At 36.2% G+C, this 25,702-nt stretch overlaps 1 long non-coding RNA gene and 1 pseudogene across 1 annotated transcript in view; one reads left to right on the top strand and one right to left on the bottom strand.

Annotated features, from left to right (window-relative positions):
• The window catches only part of LOC128316455 (uncharacterized), a 123,355-nt gene that overhangs the window by 45,822 nt on the left and 51,831 nt on the right, over positions 1-25,702 (bottom strand). Inside the window, exon 3 of the long non-coding RNA XR_008300387.1 lies at positions 232-329. This is a non-coding gene — a long non-coding RNA (uncharacterized LOC128316455). The remainder of the gene's footprint in view (positions 1-231; positions 330-25,702) is intronic.
• On the top strand, positions 24,416-24,514 carry LOC113602960 (uncharacterized; annotated as a pseudogene).

Below are 25,702 nucleotides of genomic sequence, written 5' to 3'. Positions count from 1 at the left end.
CAGACACCAGCCCTTCACGCAAAGAATTATCCAGCTCCAAATGTCAACAGTACCAGGTTAAGAGTCCCTGGTTTAAGACATACCCCCATAATCCCAACCTCCTGAGTATATAAGCCCAGCATCTGCACCTGTAGGTCACTTTGTAGGGATGTTATCTAAGTGTCAAGCCTGAGATAGACCTTTTGATTATTTCATTTCTTCCTATATGTATTTATATACACCTCTACTCACCAACACTTCCCCGTGCTTTAGAGTATATTTGTATCACTCTCCTGTGTTAATCTGTGACAGATACATATTAGCCTCGAAAATATGGCCATCCATCAACTCTGAAAAAAACAAAAACAAAAGCCTCATCTGAAAAACAAATTGGTTGCAATTATAGCTTCATCTGGTCCCTTGGCATATATCTGTAATGCTGATTTAGTACTTCTGATAAATGTTTCCCCAAATGTGTCTCTTTAGCAGCATTAGAAATAATAGCTGAAAGAAATGAGTCTTTCCAGTCGTAGTAACTAGAGTTGGAGAATATTTTAACTCAAATTTATTGCTAGGATATTTGTAATGTCCAAATATTTCATTTCTATATTTCTCTGATAGGTGTCATAATGAAAGTAATAACACAGAGGCATGCCATAAATATTATAAATAGGTCGTTGGTTTTGGGGGTTTGTGTGTGTGTACGTCTTCTTTGGTTTTTCTGAAGCTGCAATTAATGAAGAGAAGCAATTAAACAGCTGTTAAAAGAGAAGCTGCCTGAGATAGTTGGTATATTTATACAATACTATGGAACCATTGCCCCACTGCAGAACTTTATCTGTACATAGCTACTTGGGTTTAGGCTTTGTGAACACAGCATGTTTTAATATCTCAATTGCTTTTTTGTTAAGAGAGGAAACGCTATAGCTTAATCTTAAGAGAAAAGAAAACCTGGAGGGAGATCAAGAGTATGACCTTGAAGTGTTTTTGTTCATGCATCAAGTCTCCATTCATGCATAAGTATGCCAAGGGAGTAATCAAGGTAGCTGTTTCTGTCTTCCCTGACTACTGGATGTTATTACCCAAATCAAGTACATTAAACACATTGTGGAGAAGATAGGAAAGGAAATGAGCCTTTAAACAGGTTTTTAAAGATATTAATAAATTGGCAATCTGTAATAGGGTAGCATTTTTCTCTTGAAGAACAATGGATGGTCAGTATTGGTTATATATTTGTCAGAATCAAGTTGAAAAAGAACATATCTTATGATAGGCACTAGATTTTGAAACCAGTTTTGTTTTTAAAAATAAAAATTTTTCTACAACAAAAACTTTTTTATACTGTCGATAATATTGCTCTATTCAGATACTACATGATGTCAAAGCATTCCAAGGATTACTGGAATTTAGGGCAAAAATGCAACAGTTTTTGAATAAGCAATAAAAAACTCTTGGCTTAAGTGTAGAAAATGAAATAAAAGGGACAAATAACTCATAATTTTGGGAAAATAAATGCCTTAATCTTATTTGGATACTTAGAAATTATTTGGACAATATCAAGTTAATCATTCTGTTTACAGGAAGATGATGTTTTAAGTACAAAGGAATTTTTTTTCCTTCCTAATAAAATGCAAGATAAGGAAATGATCCTTCTTTTGTGCTGCACTGGAATGACTGGAATAAGAAAATGTGTACACCCACTGAAAAAGAATCTGACTTTAATTTTCTAAGAATAAACAAAAATGGCACCATTGGCTCTACCAGTTTCTCATGATGACTTGAGATTTCAATGTGCACCAGAAAACTTGACTGCGGCCTAGGATTCTGGCTAACATTCAGATTCTTCTCCATTTTTGTGAAATCTCATGACAGAGTACAAACTAAAAGGAGTAGTAAATTTGTTCCCACTTGCAATTGTAAGACCATTAATTAGTAGCTGATTTTGTAACCGTTCATTGCCTTCAGAAGGCAGGTACTTTTCTCTATCATGGACCACTCAAAAACTATCAGTCAACACATACAAACAAGCATGAAGTAACTTGTTTGTAACAGCAAGAACAATTTCTCCCCAACAAAATCCTGTTTTTATTTTCAAGCAACCTGTAAAAGTATTGCTGAATATATGCAGAAAAAAATGAATTGTTAATAGGAACTTCATCTTCATATTAACTTGTAGATTTCACAAAATTTTCAGAAATTGACTATTCACCTTTACAACCTTTGCTTTAAGGAGGCTGAATATTAGGCCTATTTATGGTTGAGGAAACTGAGGTTCAGAGCTGTTGCATGATATGCTTAAGGGCACAGATAGAGCCAATAATAAGACCAATGTCTTTGTACTGAACAAAGGAATCTGTCTCCCAAATGAAAAATCCAAAATTTTTAGAAGAGGATAATATCACCTAGATCTTCTATAATTTTATTCCCACAACTCTCATCTAGTAAGTCTAATAAAAAGTTACCTATCATGATAAAAGAGAGGACCATATATAAGAAAGAAAACCATAGGAAAAGAAAGAGACCAACAGATAATTTATTTTTTAAATTCAATAAAATAGAGAAACAGATGAATAATTTCAGCAGAGAATTGGAATCCTTTTTTTAAAAAAAAAATAAGGTCAATTCTAGAACTGTGCTAATATGTTAACCACGAGCCAACTGTGGTTATTTAAACTTAAATTAATTGAAGTTAAATAAAATGTAAAAGTCAATTACTTTGTAAGACAAAAAAAGAAAAGAAGAAAAGTCAATTTCTTTGTTACACACACACACATATTTAAGGAATCACTAGCCACAGATGGTGGGAGGCTACCATGTTAAAATAGTACAGACTATAGAATAGTTTCATCTTCCCAGAAAGTTCTCCTGGGCAGCACTATTCTAGAAATAGAAACTGTAATAACTGAAATTAAGAAATCAATAAGCAGGTTTAATATCAAACTAAATAATGCAAAACAGCAGATTAGTAACCTGGAAAAGAAGTAATTAGAAAACGTCCAAATTTGTGAAAGAATGAGGAGGCTGACAAATCCTCTGCCCTATAAAACAACTATTTAAAGGGAGAGCATTATTTTTAAGAAACACAATAATTTAGCCTCTGGATATTGTCCTAATAGCACATAAAAAGTAGAGAAGCATTCATTTAAGGAAATCTACTAAATCGCAGTAAGAACAGTGAGAGTCTATGGCATTTTAAGCCATTGCTTGCTTCTTTTCCCCATAATCTGTCCCAGCTCAGATTTATGAAAATTCTACTCCAGGCACATGCAACTAAGAAGTCCAGGATTCCCTCTCCCTCCAGCTCTAAGTCTAAGGCTACAGCTTCACCAGTGTTTCTCAGGCCTCCTAGCTCCATATAGCAAAACTCTATTCAAGGTGGGAACAGTTAAGAAAACTAGAACTCTCCTTCCCCACCCAGCCCCTACTTGTAGAAAAGAAGCTCTATTTCAGACAAAACAATCTTTAAAAAGTCCAGAAAACCTGGGGCCCTGACCATAGCTACCCTCGCTCACCTGAAGGATTAAAGTTCTATGTTACAGGGGAAAGCCTGGAAGACAGGAAGTAACCTCCTTTCTAACATTCTCTTGTAGAACTGAGGTGTGACTCTGGGAGAGGCTGGCTTCTGTTCCCACTCCCAGTCACTGTGCAAAAGCACAGAGCTTCTACCCAGTGGAAGATGGAGGCTGTAAGGGGAAGGAATTTATTTAGAAGACAGTATGGAAAACTTCATGCCCAAGGATATGCCGTCTCAAGAGTGATCAAGAGAGAATATCCAAGCTACCGTCCCTGACTGAACATGTGGAAAACTCTGGAAGGTCCTTGAACTATGACAGTCTCCAGGCCAGGCATACAAATTCAATGGTAAAGAATAAAAATCTAACTGATTAAAGGTGATGGAAGTACAACCTTTGACGAATAAATGACTTATGCTGACACAGGGATGGTAGCTGTTAAAAGACAAAAACAAGCAAAAAAATATATATGAGCAAAGACAGCAGAGGGTGCATACTACAGAGGGAAATAGACTTCACAGGATTAGTTCAGTCAACTCGCTGAACGCAGAAACAAATAACAAAGCACATTACAACAACATTACTCCCAGAGGGATCAGTAACCAGTGTTATTACAATATGTTATCTAAAATGTCCACTTTTCAACAAAAAATGAAGCAGGCAAAGACACAGAAAGTGCAAACCATATACAGTTAAAAAAAAAAAAAAGCTTACAATAAAACTGCCTCTGAGGGAGGCAACTGTTAAACAAAGGCTTCAGATTAGCAACTGTAACTAACTTCCAAGAACTAAAGGAAAAAATGTCTAAATAATTAAACATTTATTTATTCTTAATTAGTGCAAAAGATCATTGTTTAAAGTAAAAACAGTAACCAGGCATTGGAGGATTAATAACATAGCTGAATAATGGGGTGCCTGGGTGGCTCAGTTGGTTAAGCATCCGACTTCGGCTCAGGTTATGATCTTGCAGTCTGTGAGTTTGAGCCCCGTGTCAGGCTCTGTGCTGACAGCTAAGAGCCTGGAGCCTGTTTCGGATTCTGTGTCTCCTTCTCTCTCTGACCCTCCCCCGCTCATGCTCTGTCTCTCTCTCTCAAAAATAAATAAACGTTAAAAAAAATTAAAAGAAAATAACATAGCTGAATAAAATGAATGACAGCAATGTCATACACAATGGCAAGAAATAATCAGTAATACACTGTTATAAGGTATTTGCATTAAATGTGAAACGTGTGGTATTATCTGAAGGTAAATATTATTTGCAAATGTATATTACAAATTTTTGGGAAACCATTAAATATTTTAAAAGAAGTATAATTAATTCAATAAGAGAGAAGATAAAACTGAATCATATCAAATGTTTACTTTAAATCTGAAAAGGAAAAAAAAGGAGTGGGGAGGGAAGAAAAACAAAGAAAAACTAATCAATATAAAATAGTTGCAAACATAGTAGATATGAATCTAGTTGTATTAGTAAGTTAAATACAAATTATATAAATACATAATTTAAAGAGATTGTCAGAGTAGATTAAAATTAAGACCCAAATATATGTTGTCTACAAGAAACTCATTTACAAATAAGATTCAGATAAAAATAAGAGGTGGAGAAAAATATATAATGCTAACTTTGATCAAAAGAAAGCTCAAATAGTTGTATTAATTTCATAAAGCTGATTTCAGGACAGGAAAATTTCCAAGAATAAAAAGAAGTATTATATAATGATAAAGGAGGCAATTATCCAAGAAGATATAATAATCTTAAGCATAAAAATAATATTGAAAAGGAAGAACAAAGTTGAAGGAATCACATTTCCCACTTTCAAAACTCACTAGAAAGCTACATTAATCAAGAAAGTGTGTTAGTGGTATAAGAATAGACAAACTGATCAACAAAACAGAATTGAGATTCAAAAATAAACCCATACAGGTCGCCTGAGTGGCTCAGTCAGTTAAGTGTCCAACTTCAGCTCAGGTCATGATCTCACAGTTCATGAGTTCAAGGCCCATGTCAGGCTCTGTGCTGACAGCTCAGAGCCTGAAGCCCACTTGGGATTCTGTGTCTCCCTCTCTCTGTTCCTTCCTGCTCATACTCTGTCTCTGTCTCTCAATCAATCAATATTTAAAAAGAAGGAAGGAAGGAAGGAAGGAAGGAAGGAAGGAAGGAAGGAAGGAAAGAAAGAAAGAAAGAAAGAAAGAAAGAAAGAAAGAAAGAAAGAGAAAGAAAGAAAAAGAAAGAAAGAAAGAAAGAAAGAAAGAAAGAAAGAAAGAAAGAAAAAGATAGAAAGAAAGAGAAAGAAAAAGAAGGAAAGAAGGAAGGAAGGAAAGGAAAGGAAAGGAAAGGAAAGGAAAGGAAAGGAAAGGAAAGGAAAGGAAAGGAAGGAAGAAACCCATACATTTGTGGTCTAATGGTAATATACAAAGGAGTCAGGACAATTCAGTGGGGAAAAGAAGAGTCTTTTCATCAAATAGTTCAGGGACAACTGGACACCCACATGTAAAACACTGAAATTGGATCTCTACCTTTTACTGTACTCAAAAATTAACTCAAATTGATCATAGACCTAAATGGAAGGCTAAAACTATAAAATTCTTAACAGAAAATACAGGAATAAATCTTCATAACTTTAGATTATGCAATAGTTTATTATATGACACCAAAAGCAAAAGCAACAAAAGAAAAAAATAGGCTAACTGAACTCCATCAAAATTAAAAAAAAAATTATGATTTCCTAAGACATCATCAATAAAGTGTTTTAAAAAACCTCGAAGAATGGTAGAAAATATTTGCAAACCATATATCTGATGGAGACTGTGCTCAGAATATAAAGAATGCTTAGAAATCAACAACAAAAAACAAATAACCTGATTTTAAAGAGAGCAAAGTATTTGGATAGTATTATACTACATATTGTATGATTTCATTTATGGAATGAAATGTCCCAAAAAATAAATCTATAGAGAAAAGAAAAACTCATTAATAGTTGCCTACGGCTCGGGAATAGGAGGAAATGGATAAGACTGTAAAGGGTACTCTGCGGGATGATGAAAATACTCTCAACTTTGATTGCAGCGATGGTCGCATGACTCTGTAAATATATGAAAGGTAACTGCATGGTCACGTTAACTAGGTGAATTTTATGGACTTTCAATTATAACATCTTAGTAACAATGTGTTTTTAAATGATTGTATCAAAATTATCACACAAAGAGTACAAAAAGATAGGAAAAACATCTATTAGTATGACCAGCTTACTTAATTTGTAACTTTTCTTATGACCTCATTACCCCAATAGTTACTTAGAGAAAATTTTATGTTAAAAAACTTGACTATTAATTTGATTTTAATAGGTGAAAATTATTTCTTGTATTATTTATGATATGGAGATACTACGGGAAATGTGGTTTTGGCTAAGAATATAATAATATTTTCATGTTCTCCAAATGCTTAAAATCTCTGCACAATACCAAAAATTAAATTATTAAATCGCAGTATGACATTATTTGAATCCATAGTTAAAAATCTTTTGTTTATATAACCTGGAAAAGATTGAGAAAGATACAGACCTTATATACAACCTAATTGGATTCTGTTTCAAGTAATACCACAAGTATTACATCCCTAACTTTTATGTTTTCTAATATTTTAGTTTTATCTTATTTTTAGTTCACCTATTAGAAAGAATTAATTTTACCTAATATTATCAATTTTGCTTAAGTTTACCCATATCTCTACTGATTTTTTTTGCTCGATTATTTCTTTTGAATCTCTTTTTGTGTTCTGAGTCGCTTTCTTTTCATTGAAGTACCACTTCAGTACTTCCTTTATTGAAGGTCTGTTAATGACAATTTTTCTCCATTTATTAATCTAAATACATGTATTTCACTCTCATTTTTTAAAAATTTTTTAATGTTTATTTATTTTTGAGAGAGACAGAGACAGAATGTGAGTGGGTTGGGGCAGAGACAGAGGGAGGCACAGTATCTGAAGCAGGCTCCAGGCTCCGAGCTGTCAGCACACAGCCTGACGCAGGGCTCAAACTCACGAGCTGTGAGATCATGACCTGAGCCGTAGTCAGACGCTCAACCGACTGAGCCACCCAGGCAGCCCTATTTCACTCTCATTCTTAAAAAAGAGAGTTCAGTTAGATACAAAAATTAGGTTGACAGTTATTTGACTGCAGGTCCTTGAATCCACTACCTTCCATTGTTCCTGTTGAAAATTCTGTTTTCATATTGATTGTTGTTCATTTGTAGATAATCTTATCTTTTCTCATTAGTTGTTATTAAATATTTTCTTTATTCTTGTCTATAGTTTCTTTCACCTTGATGCACAGGCTTAGGATACATTATGTTCCCTAAATCTTCATCAATTTGGAGACACCTCAGTCACTATGACTATTTACTTGAATGTTACTCACTGGAGAAAAGGAATTTCCAAACCGTTCAAGGACTATTAGTCCTGTGGTTGGAGCTGACACTGATACCTGGAGACCTGAATCATCAGCAGGGCTCCACTGGTGGGACCGTTGACATACCCAGTGTTCACTTCTGCTATTCCTTAATGTATAAATGGAATCGATATATTTGGAAGTTGGGTTAACCTCTAGATTGGATTTATCCCCACTAGACTGTAGGGTAAAATCTACTGGGGCGGTAAACCAAATGGAAGCCTCTGAAACTATATCCCTGCCCCAGCCAAGACAGTGAATTAAGAATAACCACACCTCTGAGTGCCTAGGTGGCTCAGTTCGTTGAGCATCCAACTCTTGATTTTGGCTGAGGTCATGATCCCAGGGTTGTGGGATCGAGCCCCTCATTGAGTTCTATGTTGAGCATGGAGCCTGCTTAAGATTCTCTCTCCCTCTCTCTGTTTCTCTCTCTACCCTTCTCCCCCAATCATGTTTTCTCTCGAAAAAAAAAATAACTTAAAAAAAAACAACAACATGCATCTCAAAGGATGGCAGATATTATATCCCTTACAGAAACCAGATGAACCCTGGAGAATGATTTTACATCACAGTAAGCTGAACTAAGTAGTAATCCTGATCATGACATATGAGGCATAGAATTTTTATTATAACAGAATAGCATGGCCTCAGGTACATGGTCTTATTGGCTGAAGTGTGCCCCCATAAATTCATATGTTGGAAATCCTAACCCCCAGAACTTCATATGAGACTATATTTGGAGATGGGGTCTCTAAAGAGGTAATGAAGACCAAATGATCATAAGAGTGGCCCCTAATCCAAGTGATGAGTATCCTTGTAAGAAGACAAGATTAGGACACAGACATATATACCCACAGAGAAAAGACCATGTGAGGACACAGCAAGAGGTGGCCATCTGCAAACCAGGGAGATAGGCCTCAAAAGAAACTAAACTTGCTGTCTGCCACACTGATCTTGGACATCTAGCCTTAAGAAGTGTGAGAAAATAAATTTCTGTTGCTTAACTTATGCATTCCATGGTATTTGTTACAGCAACCCTTGCAAACTAATATATACAATATGTGGCCATTAAGTCGATGGTGACTGTGTTCCACTGTATCTCAATTAAAAAAGTATCATAAGCAGTTTTCATTCAAATGTAATGAACAAGAATAACCATTCATAATATCTCTCCAGGGCTATGCTAATTCTTCTTTCTGGTCTTTGTTATAAACATAGTCCATAGATCTTTGGATATCCCATAGAATTTCACATTTACGCTTTGCATAAATAACATCGTATTTATTGAGTAGCATTCTAAGTGGCGGCTAGCATGCAGGAGAATTTGGAAAGACACATCATCTCCAGCTAATGGAAGATAAATTCTATAGAGATGCAGAGCACGTGATTTCAGCAAAGCGTTTAGAGGTATAGAGGTCACATGTGTGTCAGGATGCCTCCTCTTGAATAAAAGACAATTACTGCATCTCGTATTTTCTATCGAAAACAAGCGAGTTAAATGCCTGGTAAGTCTTTTGGTGGGTTCTGAAGAGGATGTATTACACATCTTGGAATGCTCTTCCAGCTCACAGGATGAGTGGCATGAAATACTGTCAATTTTGAGTGGCATCTTGGGTACAGAAGGGTTCTGCAGCATGTCCAGGATATGATGCAATCAATTACAGCCTAGGCCATGACATCCAGAAGACCCTACAGTGTTAAAGTTGTCAGTGGCAGAAAAAGAGGCAGTGCAGAGTTCATCCTAAGCCACAGTGGGAAAATCATAATGCAGGCCCTGGAGTTCTAAAATAAAGCAAGGCCATTCTATGTGCAGCAGAGAATTTTATACCTTCGTAAAACAGCTGTTAGTAAGCTACTGGGCCTTGGTGGAGAAAAACCCTTGACCATGGGATCCTAAGTGCCCATGCATCTGGAACTGCTATCATGAGCTTGTTTCTGTTCAACCTACCAAGTCATTAAGTTGAGAAAGCTAAGCAGCATCCATTATAAGGTATAAATAAGAACAATCAGGATAAAATAAGAACAGTGCAAGGATGCATGAGCATTTTTCATAAGCAGGTAAGCCAAGTCCCCATATGACCTATCATGATTGTCCTAGCACCCTTCCCTGAGGTCTTACCTGTGGTGGCAGAAAGGTAAGACTCTCTGAAACGGAGGATAGGTAGGGTCAGAATGTGGATGAAATCCAGTGGTGGTCTTGAAAGACAGTGGCAAAATAATATCTTCCTTGCAGACAGAGCTGTACATTGGTACACCAAGTCATCCTCTTTGTATATAGGGAGAAGGGCTCTGAGGTGGAAATACATACAGACTCAAGAGCAGTATGACCTAATGACCTGACTGACTTGTTAGGATCCCGTAAGAAAAAAAAAAAATAGACAATTGAAGACAAGAAGCTTTAGGAGACAGTATGTGGATGACAGATTAACTTACAGGAGGAGACACAGCTAATGTGCATCGGAAACCAGACAAAATAACTGGGTCAGGTGACACTGGAGCCTTTGTCACTGACCACTCAAGATGTGACACAATAGGCAATAGTGGCAGAGATGGAGGCCGCACATAGGTCCCACAGCATGTACTCATACTTACCAAGGCCAAATTGCAAGGGCTGCCCTTGAATGTCCAACTTTTCGACAACAGAGACCAATTCTGAGCCCCTAATAAGGTATTTTTCCTCCAGGGAACCATTTGGTAGCAAATTAGTTATACTGAACTTTGTATCTTGGAAGGGTCAGTGACTTATTCTGAGTACGTGCTTGTCTTTCCTGCCCACAGAGCCTCAGCCAGCACTATCTTGAGGTCTTATAGGTACCTGTTCCCACAAAAGTGTAATGGGATCTGAACATGGGATCCACTTCACAGCAAAGGAGATAAAGGAGTGGGACCATGACAATGGGATACACTGTCTACATTTCACACCCTACCATCTGGAAGTAGCCATCCTGATATAGCATTAGAAAAAACAGCTCAGGGTACTCCTGAGATGGTACCCTGAAGGAACAATACTCTGCAAGAATGGGATACTACCTTCCAGCATGCAGCATGCACACTGAATTAAAGAACTCTATGTGATGCCATTCCCGATAGAAAGAACACATCAGCTAGGTACCAAACTGGAAAAAAAAAAAGATGATGCTGCTTACCATCATTCCCAATGGCATACAAATGATTTTGTACTTACTGTCCCTTGTAGGATTAGAGGTACTGATTCCAAACAGGCCACGCTCTCCAGGAGAGAAAATAAAGATGCCATTAGAACCACTAGTTATGGCTGCCACTTGAGCACTTAGAGCCCCTTTTGTATAGAGAACAGCAGGTGAGAAGAGGAGTCACCCTATATTCAGTGGTAACTAACCCTAATCAGAACAAGATAGGGTTTGGAAATATATATGTGAACTCAAGTGATCAGTGTGGACGTTTCTTGGTACTCCTTTGATCACGTGTGACTGTGACTGCACAGATGCAGCAATCCCACCTGAGAACAGTATAGTTACCAGGAACTAGGAAAAGCAGGTTTGGACCATACCACTAGGTAAGCCACCATGGCTGGCGGAGGTGCTAGCTGAGGGCAAAAGAAATCTAGAATTAATAGTGAAGGCAGGACTGTGGCAGTTATAGTCCCGTATACATCACTGCATCAGTGAGGTTAGTATTCATCTCACTAACCTCTCTTCCACATTTTCCCCCAAAAGAGAGTCCCACTAGAACATATGAGGAGAGCTGCTCCCTAAATGTATATGGAGAAGTGTATTAATATGGCCCAAGACGTGGACTTTAGCAGCTGTCGAGTTGTACCTGTCTAATCTTACAAAAAAGAATTTGCTATTCTGCTAAAAGGAATGCAGTTAGGAGGACAGCTGCAGCCTCAGTGCCTTCAGAATTTGCCTCAGGTTTCAAGTTGAAACTATGATCAAGCACAGAAGGGATCCTAGGTCTAGTCATTTCTACTCAACATAGGATTCCTCAAGCAAACTCCTCTTTGTTCCAAAGTCCTCACTGGTTTGGCTGAGACTTATTTCTCTGTGTCATGGTATGAAGCTCTTCCTGCCTCTTTCACTTCCTTCCCACTTTCTTCTTAAACCATCATATGTGAAGACATTCCATTCATTTTCCTTCCTCATCATTTTCATCTTTCACAGAAGTTGGGCTCGGGTTAATTATTTTCACCCTTAACTCTGTCTGCTTCAGTATCTGTTTCCTACAAGTCCTCATTAACACAGAACTCCAAAATGTGTTAGAAGTACATTTTTTTTAAAGCTTATTTAGCATCAAGATAAATTTCAGCTGAAGGGCTTTGAACAATATCCAGTTTACCATGTGCCCAAAGTGGAAGTCAATTAGCTTTGCATTTTCTTGCTTTTCTCAATCCTGTCCTCCATATTACCAGTATGGACTTCATTTCTCGATGGTTTTTTTTTTTTTTCTTCCTTTTTTGAAATACTAAGATTTTATCTTACTTTATTTCATCGGGTTTTTTCCCCCTCTAACTTGTTTTTTTGCTTTGAGGTTTTTGTTCATAAGGATATATTACTTCATTAACTGATTAGATTTCATGGTGATACTGCTGGTGACCCATTCTATCTTTTCAAAAATCACTATTTTTCTGGTGATTCTTCACTAAGAAAGGGTTTCCTCTTCCTTTAACTTTTTTATAATATTTTTACATAGACCCTATTTCTTTAATTATTGTAAATCTTTCAGTGACGAGTCAGAGAAAAGTTGCGCCACATTCTAAGCAAAAAAGAACTTTTCCTGGTTCGTGTGAAGTTCTTCATCAGAAGAAGTTTACATGAGTGAGTGACTTATTTCTTCCTGGATAAAAGTGAATGACAGCTGTAATACTACTCACTTCTGGTCCACAGCCTCCATTTACTTCTTGAACACAGGTATGTCTTATACATCTGTGCTAGACAGGTCCTCCCTTATTTCTTGAACCCCAACTAAGTAGAGGGGAGTCTCCTACTTATAGACACACCCTGTTTCCATTGTTCAAAATAAGGATTAGTGGGTTTTCCCATCTTGGAGGTCTCTTTTACTTTGTGCTACAGTGATCTGCCAGCCTGTCTTGAAATCTGCACCCCTGGGGGTCCCGGGGTAGCTCAGATGATTAAGCATCCAACTCCGGCTCAGGTCATGATCTCGTGGTCCGTGAGCTCAAGCCCCACATCGGGCTCTGTGCTGACAGCTCAGTGCCTGGAGCCCGCTTCAGATTCTGTGTCCACCCCCTCTCAGCCCCTCCCCCACTTGGGCTCTGTCTTGCTTTCTCTCTCTCAAAAATAAATAAATGTTAAAAAAAAGAAAAAAGAAAAAAAGAAATCTGCATCTCTGATTAACATTTATGGTATTTGAAAATCCATCTTCTCATATTATGTTCTGTGTTAATGTTTTCTAGTTTAATCAAAGATGGAGATTGTCTTTTTGTGTTTCTTTCTATTATTTGAGGGTAATTTCCAAGAAGACAAAGACCTAGAGCTGTCTACTCCAGTATTTTAAAAACGAAGGTTTTTCTATTCATATTTTACACATAATGCCTTAGGGATAAGATTTTGAAACTGTTAAACAATGAATGCATTTTCTTTATCTTAATCATAGTTTTCTGATTTTCTCTATACATTAAACCAATGGTATTTATCACTTCAGGGAGAGAGAGAAAATGTCTCCTAGAATACTAAAAAATGGACTGCTCAGGTTCATGTCTCAAATCTGGCTTTCATAAGGATCTTGTGGGACAAAAAGACTCCGTATTTATGCTCTGTTGAAAAAGAAAATAAACTAATAAGTAATAAAAATCTTCCTTAAGATACGTCAAACAAAATTTGTGCCTCTGATTGTGGTTTTTCCTTTTCACTATAGTGAAACTATAAACTATAGTTTATAGAGCATAAAATATATGGCATAAGGGAGGATTCCTCATGGTAAGAACAGTACCTCTAGATAGGAAGAAGTAAGAAGGGAGAGAGAAAGGTAGGATTATAGGTTGTGAGTATCTAGGTGTTCTGCCTTGGGACCAAAATATGGGGTAGAGTTATGACAGGTGATGGAAACATCAACATAGATGTTTGTGTCTATGTAGCTATTCCTTGCATAGGAATAGGCAAGGGCATATCTCAGAAAAATTGTGAGCTCCTTGAAGAGCCCCAAGATTCACCTGCCATTGTAGCAATGAGGAGAAACTCCAAGAATAAATTAAAATGGCTAAGAAGACAGCATGTGGGTCTAAGATAGGCTCCTAGCTCTCTGTACCTAGTGGAACAAGAAGGAAATCCAGAAATTTCCAGATGCCCAGTACAGAAGAACCAAGATAATGGTGGGCTTGGGACAAAGAAGTTTCGTAGTGTGATGACCTTGAGATCAGAGACCATAGCAAGTCAGAAAAATTCAGGAATATTTGTCATTCTAAAAAATTCTAAATTCTCAGAGGCTATAAACATAGGTATGAAGATTAATGGATTAAGACAAATCTACCAGGCTGTAGTTGAGACCAGCAGAGAAATACAGATAGCAGGAAAATCAAAGTTCCATCTCTCTGAAACCAGAGCATATGTAAGCCTTCCCCTATATCCAGGCACCATGGAGGAAGGACAAGGGAAAGACAGCCTGATCGCTAGAGGGAAAGAGAAGTCCTTATCAGGAGTGAAAGCTCCAAGATGACTTAAAGAAGCTTTTAACCTTTTAAACCTTAATGGACTGAATTATGCTTAATTGGCAAGGTTGTAATTTTTCTTCCAAAAAGCAGAGTAATACAATCTCAGGAACATGATATCAGTTATAGAAAAAAAAATAATGTTTTGATTTGTTTCTGCATGTTATGCTACACAAAATTGAAATTATATTTTACATGCAAAATTTTACCGTTTTTCATGTAATAATTATTTTCCATTTTATTAAAACTATTTGTAAACATTCATTTTAAAGGATACCTTTCACATCTCTTGCCAAACCAGTTTCTTCTGCCTCTCTCTAGTCTGAATTTTTACATTAAAATCTTTAAATAACCCACCGTCAGTTTTGTTGTCTTTTTGAGATGATCCAACATTTTTCCAGACACCTAACCAATCATGTCATACCTTTCTATGAAATAATTCATCCCTGACTCACTGATTGTTTCCAGTTTTTTATACATTAAATTATTTGTCAGAATGTATTTTTAGTTAGACTAATTGTTCACATTTTCTGTACTGATTTAATAATTATAGTTTCAGAATATGTTTTAGTATCTGGGAGAGCTAATCCTGTTCACCATTGTTCTTTTTCATTATTCTTAGCTTTTTTCTACTTTTTATTATGAAGAATTTTGAAATCATCTTGTCAAGATTTAAAAGGAAAATATCATTGATATTTTAACTGGGATTTCATTAGGTATGTGCACTAATTGTTTTTCCTCATCTGTGGCATAGCTCTACATTTATATATCTTATTTTGGATATATCTGAGGTTTTGTTGGTCGTTTGTGTGGTGTGGTTTTTACATATAAGTCACACATGCTTCTTTTTAAGGTAATAGTTACAAAATATTACTTCTCATTCATTTTATAACATACCTGTACTAGCATATAGGAACTATATTAATTTCTTGCATATTTTTATATGCACAGTAATTTACAGAACTTTTTTACTAGTTCTAACAATTTTATAAGTAGGTTGTTATTGGCTTTTTAGTTGGCTCTTATATCTTATGTAAGACTGCTTCCTAGTTTACGCTAGACTTGCCCTGTTTCCTTTTTGTCCCTGGGCACATAGATCAATGCTTTTGCTTCTGCCTGCTTTAATGATATGGTGCATTTTTAGCTTGCAGTCACACAGTGCTTTCTTCAACATGGGCCTCAAGAATGACAGTGTGCAATGGAACAAAACAAACAACTCCATAAATATGCATTACTTATAGTGTATTGATTAACAGTATCTGTGCTCATAAGAATCAATTAAACAAGATTATATATTGTACTAGTTTCCAAACAGTGCCCTGCAACTATAAACTATAATTTGTGGTACACAGCACAAGTAAAGTAAAGTAACAAAATGCACAAGCTGCTGTGGTCTTAGTGAAAGACTATTGCTTCCAGCAGGTCAGTCACTAGCTTATAGGTCAGACTTGAAAATACCGTCTCCCTTTGAAGGAGAAAACTCAGGCCCAGGTAACTGGTCAGACTTTGACATTTGGAAGGATCCAGCAAGTATCTTCTTAATTGTACCTACCTGAGTCAGGATAAGTGTTCCAGGAAAACTTAATGCCTTTAAAGGAAAAAGTATTCTCTTGACTTCATAATTACCAAATGGATATTTTTAACTGGATAAAGATTCCTTCAACTATCAAGTAAAGATACTTGAATGCAGGGGAAAGATCACTCAGAAACAAAACAAGAAATTTGGTATCAGCTTTCCTACATAGGTTTCTGGGAATCAGACACAGAGGTACTGTTCTATTTAGGTTAGCCTTGTCTCCCTTCTAGAAGAGTCAGGAGCTTGGGCCTGCAGTATGTGCATCTCTAGAACTTCCATTGTTAGCAAAGTCCCTGCAGTGTTGTTGTCAGCTGAACTCCCTTTGTTCCTGCCTTTTACCTCAGAGCCAATGACCTGATGCTGCTTTCGCTGAGATAAAATGATATCTGTAGATATTCACAGGGGTCTGAGTGGGAGGTTCGACATCACAGTAACTCAGAAAAAGATGAAAAGGTGGAGCTAGCAAACAGCAGCACACACAAGCTACAACTTTATTTGGAATTGCTATAGTTGAACAACAAAGCATTTAGTTTGTATTGTACTGGAGTAATGGGGTTATTTTAGTATGTGTCCTAACTATTCCTTCTAGGGCATCAAATAGAAATAGATTGGTCCAAGCTCTAGTGAATACATTTGGCTCATAATATAGTTTGCATGTAAATCAAATTTATAGTTGCCTAAAATAGACCCTCCAACTGTGCAGAAGTCATATAAGTAGCAGTCAGAATGGTAGGAGTGCTTTTTCCCATTCATTCAAAAGCACATAAATTGGTAAAGATTCACTTTTCAATTGTTATCTGTCCTACTGAGACCACTGCAAGGTTCAGTTTCTCCTCTATTACACTGAAATGATGCACTTTTGTCTGCTGCTTTTTTAAATCCCTATTATCTCTAAGTGTGTTTTCCTATAATAATAGAAGGTGTCAAGTAAAATGCCAGGAGGCTTTGTTAAATCAGGTTATTGTTCTTTCTTTCTCCTTTTTTCATTCTTTCTTTTTCCTTTTCCTTCTTTTTACGAGGATTCACAGGTATAGTCTTGCTTTATTCTTCTGTAGGATGGTTCCCCACTGACATTTTACCCTCCAGGGGACACCTGGTAACGTTTAGAGGTAATTGGGATTATCACAACTGTGCAATCATTGGTGGGCAGACGCTACAGATGCTGGTAAACATTCCACGTTGTACAGGACAGTTCTCACAGTAAAGATTAATCTAGTCAATAGTGTCGATATTGAAAAACCCTGTCTATTGAGGCACCTGGGTGGCTCAGTTGGTTGGGCATCCAACTCTTGGTTTCTGCTCAGGTCACGACCTCAGGGTTCATGAGTTCAAGCTCCACAACAGGCTCTTTGCTGACAATTCAGAGCCTGCTTGGGATTCTCTCTTCCTCTTTCTATGTCCTTGCTGCTCTCACTCTCTCTCTCAAAATAAATAAATAAACTTGAACAAACAAAAGAAAGAAAAACCCTCTCTAGGAGAAACAAACAAGATTGATAGTGCTTATCTTTTGTGTGATTTTTAGAGAAGGTGAATTGACATGTTTTCACTCTGTTTTTGAATTAGATACGGGGATTACTGTCATGTGGGGTTTTTATAAATGGAACTTTCCATGAAGTCACCAATGAATCAGTAAAATTCTTATTTAAAAAAAATCATTTATGATATTTGAGCCATTTATCTCAAGGTCTGTTGTTACTTTTCTATTTCATATTCCCCTCTCATATATTGCTGATGTGTCTAATTGAAAAGATTTTCCTGTGTTAGGAAAATACCACTGAAGTTCTTTGCTGTTTCATTTTTCTGCCAAGGATGATGTTTAAAACCATTTTAAGTTTCTGAATCTCTCTGAGAAGCATAAAGGTCCATGTTTTACTGTGATTCCATCAAGGTACAGTGAAGACAAGATAGTGGAACCAAATTTTCTAACTTTACATACTTATATTTTCCCAGTTGCATTTGAGTTCCATTCTTTTACCATTTTTATTTTTCATTCCTATTTTTTATAAGGATTCATACAGAAAATACCAGTCTTTCAACTTTTTCATATAATGAAATTCTTCTACTGCTATGGACTGAATGCTTGTGTCCCCTAAAATTCATATGTTGAAACACTAATCCCCATTGTGGTGGTATTTGGAGACGGAGTCTTTGGGAGGCAGTTGGGCCATGAGGGTAGAGCCTTCGTGATACGATTAGTGCCCTTATAAGAACAGAAAGAAGAAACAGGAGTTTGCTTGTGTGTTCGTTCTCTCTCTCTCTCTTTTCCCCTGCTTCCCTCCCTCTCTTCCTCCCTCCCCACACCCCCACCTCTCAGCCATGTGAGGACAAAACCAGGAAGGGGCTTTCACAGGAACTAAATCTGCTTGCATCTGGATCTACAGTCTCCAGAAGTATGAAAAATAAATTTCTGTTGTTTAAGCCACACAGTCTATGGTAGTTTTCTTAGAACAAACTGAATAAAACATCTATAAACATGGACAAGTAGTATGCGTATTGGCAGTTCAGAAAAAAACACTTGGTCCCAGACACAACCTAATCAGGTCAAAATGGTATCTTCATATGTGGAATGACTGGGCCATTTATTACACAAAGAGGAAGACACTAAAAACTATGTCTTATGATACCTGTATTCGTATCTGGTATGAAGTCTTGATAAATAAATCCTTTATCTATACCTAGACCCTTTTCTCTGGCCTCTAGGATTAGATTTACACATTAAACGAAAATTGCTGGAAGTCTTTTCTAAAACAACTCAAAGACAGGAAAATACATGTTTCTTTCAGAGACCCCTACTGGACATCAAATGCCCAAATGTAGCAATAGAAAGAAAAAGAAAAAAACATCAATATTTAAAGTGGTGCTTCCAACTGGAGATGATTTTTATAACCGGAGACAGTTTTGGTTGCCGCAGTTGGGGCAGAGAGGGCTTGCTACTGGCATCTAGTGGGTAGAGGCCAGGGATGCTGTTAAATTTTCAAAAAATGCACAGAACAATCTCGCCCACAGAGAACTGTCCAGCTCCAAATATTAATAATATTGAGGTTAAAAACTGTGATTTAAAGTATAAACCAAAGATGACTGCTTCCAAAGACTACACTCTCTTTAATGCTGTCACCTTCAAAGCAAGAAATCAGACTAGAAAACATGCTTCTGAACTAATAATGACTTTTTTTTTTTAACTTTCAGGGAAAGATATTTTGGATTTAGTGTTCATTATAATGAGAGCATAAGTTTAGCAACATGGAAAGCATGTAAATAAAGCAAATTAAAGGCTTCGCTGTGGGTTTTATTCTCGGTTTTGTTCATATTATTAGGTGCCATCCTACAGTGTACAGGCTCAGAAGGCAAAGTGGTCTTTCAGGTACTAGAGAGTGCAGAATACTACAGAAGCAAATCCTAAGCAAATCCAATTCATAGTTACTCCAAAAAGATTCTCCTGAGACTGACCCGTTCTTGGATTATACCCACAGTATTCTCTAAGGCCCTTCAACTGATGTGTTATGTTGTAAATATGGCAACAAAATCTCTGATCAGTAGTCCTACCGGGTGTTCAAAGCACAAAGCTTGAGTAAGACATTGTTAGAAAGTGGAGGAGTGTCAGTAATGTGTCCTCCAGACTGAGATGGCATCTAAACACTGAAAAGCAAAGTAAGCTACGCTATACCAGTTACACTGAGTTTTATTCGGGATAATTTACTGACAGGAGAAAATAGGCAGGTGGGTGGATAGAAGGACAATCCAGGGCACCACGCAGCTACTGTCAACCACTATACTCCATCCCATATTCTTTGGCCCCATCTGGACCTTAATCCCCAGGTTTCACAGAGCAAGGGGCATGGTGGTGAGGTCACAGGTTGTTATCCAAACTGGTGCCATCTGTGAGCCAGAGGAGAGAACAACATGGAGGGCCAAAGATGGGGTCAGTGTTGTCAGCACTTCTATAGATATAAACAAATAAAAATAATGAATTTCTAGTTTACCATGTAAGAAATTCATAGAATTTGTAATCTCCTAAGAGGTAGTACAAAGTAAAAATATGAATAGCTTCAAATAAGGTTTGCCAAAATTGAGCAGTACATGAAGAAAATAAGAGAAAAAAGTAGATTATGATTATGAATAAAGGATTATTAGGGGAAAGCAGATATTCAAGCCACATTATTGATCTTTTATGTCAATAGCAAGGACCATGATAAGCATTCTGACACTGCTGCTTGTCCCATTGTGAAGCCAGGTCAGGAACCCCACTATACTGAAGGGATCATGGGTCTGAAGGGTATAGTAAACGTATAGTAAGTCTTATTTCAAGTTTAATACATGTGAACTGTGGGGGTCTTTTTTAATGTTTTAAGTCATACGAACAAGTCACTTTCACTGTCGTAAGCTCACCATAGGTGCACACTAAATACTTGCTGAGTATAAAAAATATTATTACAGATAAGATAGCTTATTCGAAGTAAAAAACATAAAGCTGACATTTTATAATTGAAACTCAAGCACAGAGAGTTTAAATTATTTTGCTAAAGGCACATAGAGAGTGAAAGAAGCAAAGCACTACTATGCTAATCAAAATAGAAAAACATAGAGTCATCAATAAATCCATCTCATACTTTTTGCATCTCAGCTCAGATCTTTATATGTACATATATTTTTTAAATAAAATCATACTATTCATATTGACTTGGAACCGTCTTTTCTCACTAAACAATGCATGATAGATATTATTTCAAATCAGTAGGCAATATTTCCCATGTGAAATGGGGAATTTCCAAAACATGTCCCAAAACATGTCATGAATGATGCCACCAAAACCAAAACAGAAAGAAAAACAAAGACAAAAAGACCGCCTCTAAACAAGTAAGTTTAGGAAATGCTTTGTAAACCCAGTAAAGTGAAAATGTGTCTACTGAAGGGCATATCAGGACATTTAGTACGTCTACGCACATTGTAACTCTCCAATGCGACATACAGATCGTTTCATTTCCCAAAATTAATTGATGAGGAAAAAAAAAATTTTAACTATAGGAGAGCCACCTATCATAAATAGGTAAAGCAATATAATACAGTGATCTGATTTTTTTTGATCATTTAATAGTTTTTATTGCATTTCTTTCTTTCCATTATTAGGCACTCAATATTATCAAAAAGTATCAGAATATATTTAAAAAGTGAAATAATAGCCAAACAGCCTGATTTATTCTATGATATACATGCATAGCCATGTATGTTCTTGTTTATTATTGAAGTATAATTAACATGCAAGAAAATCAACATATTGTATATCTGACAAGTTATTTATATCACTATCACTTTGAGGGGTTTTTTTCCTATTCTGGAGCTACATATAACTTGAATCCTAAAATATTTTTCATCTGGCTTCATTCATTTAACAATGTTTTGTTTTGTTTTTAAAAATTAACCCAAGATAATGTTTACTTTGATTCTTCTATGTTGTCACATGAATCATTAGTTTATACTGTATATTACTGAGTAAGAAGACAATGTAAGAATATACCCAAATTTTCATATTCATTCTCCTGTCAACGGGCATTTGTGTTGTTTCCAGTTTTTAACTATTGTGAATAAGACTGCTATGAATATTAGTTTACACATCTTTTTGTGATAACATACATTTTCCACTCTTGGGTATATGCCTGTTAGTTGCAATTCATGGGTCATAGTATAACTACATGTTTAATTGTATAACAGTTTTCCAAAGTAGTTGTACCATTTTACACTCTCACCTGGGATAATGTGAGAAATATAGTTGTTCTACATCCTTGCCAGCACTAGCCATAGTCAGTCCTTTTCATTTCAGCCATTTTAGTAGACGTGAAGTCCTATCTCACTGTGTTTTTAATTTGTATTTCCTGAGACTAATGACGATTAGTAAACACAAAATGCCAAGCATTCTTCTGAGCAATTTGCCTGTGTTGTATACTCAAAATAACTATCATGTAGTTTATTGACAGGACTGATAATCAGAGAGAGCTCCTTCATTTTTTTAAAGCTTCCGTAAGATTGTGTATCAGCTGCAATGCTTTCCACACTCCCCTTCACAAGTGAATTCCGGGCATTTTTCAAAGCAAAGTGCCATATTTATTACAGAATTTATGTATTTCTTAAACCATTAAAGATATGTAAAGCTCGAATACTGGTTTTATTAGATTCCCATTTTTTTTAATGTGTCACTGGACAAAGATTTTTTAATGTTGTGCCTATAACCCCAATTACCCATTATCTTTGTGGATTTTATTATGTTATTTTGCATAAGCACACCATTTATATGAACACATATCTAATTATAACAGAAATGGCCATATATATTTTTGATACTTCTAAAAGCTTTTTATTTTCATCAATTTAATTTTTTTTAAATTAGTGTTAATAAATTTTTTATTTTCCATCCAAGTTAGTTAGCATATAGTGCAACAATGATTTTAGGAGTAGATTCCTTAATGCCCCTTACCCATTTAGCCCATCCCCCCCTCCCACAATCCTTCCAGCAACCCTCTGTTTGTCCTCTATATTTAAAAGTCTCTTTATGTTTTGTCCTCCTCCCTGTTTTTATATATTTTTTTGCTTCCCTTCCCTTATGTTCATCTGTTTTGTATCTTAAAGTCCTCATATGAATGAATTCATATGATATTTGTCTTTTCTCTGACTAATTTTGCTTAGCATAATACGCCTGAGTTCCATCCATGTAGTTGCAAATGGCAAGATTTCATTCTTTTTGATTGCCGAGTAATACTCCATTGTATACATATACATCTTCTTTGTCCATTCATCCATTGATGGACATTTGGGCTCTTTCCATACTTTAGCTATTGTTCGTAGTGCTGCTATAAACATTGGGGTGAATATGTCCCTTCAAAACAGCACACCTGTATCCTTTGGATAAATAACGAGTAGTGCAATTGCTGGGTCATAGGGTAGTTCTATTTTTAATTTTTTAAGGAACCTCCATACTGTTTTCCAAAGCGGCTGCACCAGTTTGCATTCCCACCAGCAGTGCAAAAGAGATCCTCTTTCTCCGTATCCTCGCCAACATCTGTTGTTGCCTGAGTTGTTAATGTTAGCCACTCTGACAGGTGTAAGGTGGTATCTCATTATGGTTTTGATTTGTGTTTCCCTGATAAGTGATATTGAGCATCTTTTCATGTGTCTGTTAACCATCTGGATGTCTTCTTTAAAAAGTGTCTATTCATGTCTTTTGCCCATTTATTACCTGGATTATTTGTTTTTCGGGGTGTTGAGTTTGGTGATATGATTTTTAATTGCGCATTCCATTAGGGAGCACTATTTGAGCATATACCAACATGTATAATCACTTACTTATAGATTATATACATATTCTACTGTATCAATGGATTGTGTATATTACATAAAAAAAATAGAAAAAATGTGAACAAAATGAGTCAATGTATTTTAAAGGTCTTGCTAATATTAAAACTGTTTTGAATGTTTTGCTAATATTACCTATTATTTCAAAGCACTTACGGTAAACTTCACCTTCATGGTAATTGATATAAATATATATTTCAAATAGATATTAATTTCATGTTTTAACATATTTCTTGTGAGAGCCTGGTAGACTGTTACTGTTTATAATTCCTAATATGCCAGATAAAGAACTCATACAAGGAACTGAAAACTGCAACACAGCAATAACACAGAAACATCTCTATAGTGTAGCTCTCGCTCTTCCCTCAGGATCCGTCATTTGACTTAACATGTGACCTTCTGATTTATGGACCGAGTGAAGTTCCAGTATCAATGAGGACATGAATATTAATAAAAATATAATTAACAATTATAGCATTTTCCATCTGTATCATTGTAAGTCACCTTGAGAATTAAGGCCTTATGAAGGATACCTTTAGTGAAGTGGGTTGAAAAGAGAAAGGAGCAAAGGAAAAAGAGACATTCCAGGTAGACTGGTATTTCAAGTGACTTGAAGAAAAGGAGGATGAAGTCTTACCTAGAAAGTCACAAATATCAAGGTAGTTTATTTGCTTCTGTGTATTTGCTCTTAAAATGGATACATCTTGAGTATGCTAAATATCAAATATATGCTGGTGGGAAAAGAACCAATGGAGAGAGAGGAGAAAGAATACAAGAGAGGAGGAGGACAGATGAAGAAAAACTGAATGTAGGACCAGAGTCTGAGCTATTGCAACATACAAATGAGAGCTTTCTTTCCACAATTAGGGGAGCAGGAGTAATACATGGAAACACCCCATCTAGAAAGAAACAGTCTGTGCTTGCTCGGCAGCACATCTACTAAAACTGGAACAGAAGATTAGCACAGCCCCTGAGTAAGGATGACACTCAGATTCATGAAGTGTTTCATTAAGAAAGACAGAGAAAGAGAGAGAAAGAAAAGAGAAGAAAAGATGTGGCCTGATTCATGCTGTGTCAGGCACCGGAAATGAAAGCAAAAATAGATGAGTGGACAACAAAAAACCAGGATGATAATACAGAATCAGCACCACAGAAGAGATGCTGACTCTAAGGTGAATATCACAGTTTCTTAGTGTAAAATGACTCTGGAATGATTAAGGAACTCAGTGAGGAGGAATCTGTAGTTAAAGCAGAACCATCTCATATATTGACAATGTATTACCAATTAGTTTTTAAATTTGCAAATATCTACTTGCTGTTTACAATGTTCCAAAAAAAAAAAAAAATGAGCTGGATGCTGAGGATCCAAAATAACAGAGAAATATGCTTTTGCTCCCACAGTTTACATTTTTCCTTTAATTATAGTTACTGTACATATGAATTATTTAAGAAACTACACACAGTTAACTACCTCATAGTGTGAGATATCATTCTCAATTGAATCTTGTGTGTACGTCTTGGATGGAAAAGAAACAAAACAAAACAAGAACAGCGTTGAGTAGAAAGAAAAGTGAATGGTGTGGACCTTACTGATATTTTGTAGTCACTATTAGATGCCGTAAGTGGGCAAATTGCTCAGAATAGTTCCTAAAACTCTATCATCCCTTTGACATTGGAATATACCAATAGCTGTAAGGACACAAATACAGCTCCTTGTTTTTTGAATGTCCTTTCTGTTTCTCCAGTATATCATTATAAAAAGAAAACAGTGGGGTAACAGAAATAGAAATACATATAATCATGCTTCGTATATAAAAGAAACAGAGAATACATGAAGATAGCTAAGTTATTGACAGTATTATTAAAAGATGGTTTCAGAATTTTCCCTTCCTTTCAAGACTGAATTTTAAGGTTTAACATTTGTGGTTTGAGTACCAATCAATTTCATGGATACTGCAGTTCCAACTTCACATGCTATGTTGAAATGAAGGTTTGAGGCGTATTATGGTTTCAAACAAATACCAAGGAGATAACAATACCTTCCTAGAGTCAACAGATCAATGTCAAATAAGGAGCACCAAGGAAAACAAAATAAGGAATCTGAGAAAGATAAAGACAGAAGAAGCAGGCAGAGGCTAGACTGCTACCAAATGAAGACTCCCCCTTTCCAACCTTAACAGTCTTCCCAACTGTAGGAAGACAG

The sequence above is a fragment of the Acinonyx jubatus genome, chromosome B4, assembly GCF_027475565.1.
Source record: "Acinonyx jubatus isolate Ajub_Pintada_27869175 chromosome B4, VMU_Ajub_asm_v1.0, whole genome shotgun sequence".
Classification (NCBI taxonomy): domain Eukaryota; kingdom Metazoa; phylum Chordata; class Mammalia; order Carnivora; family Felidae; genus Acinonyx; species Acinonyx jubatus.
Note: the sequence above shows the minus strand (reverse complement) of the source record. Positions and strands in the feature narration are given on the sequence as shown.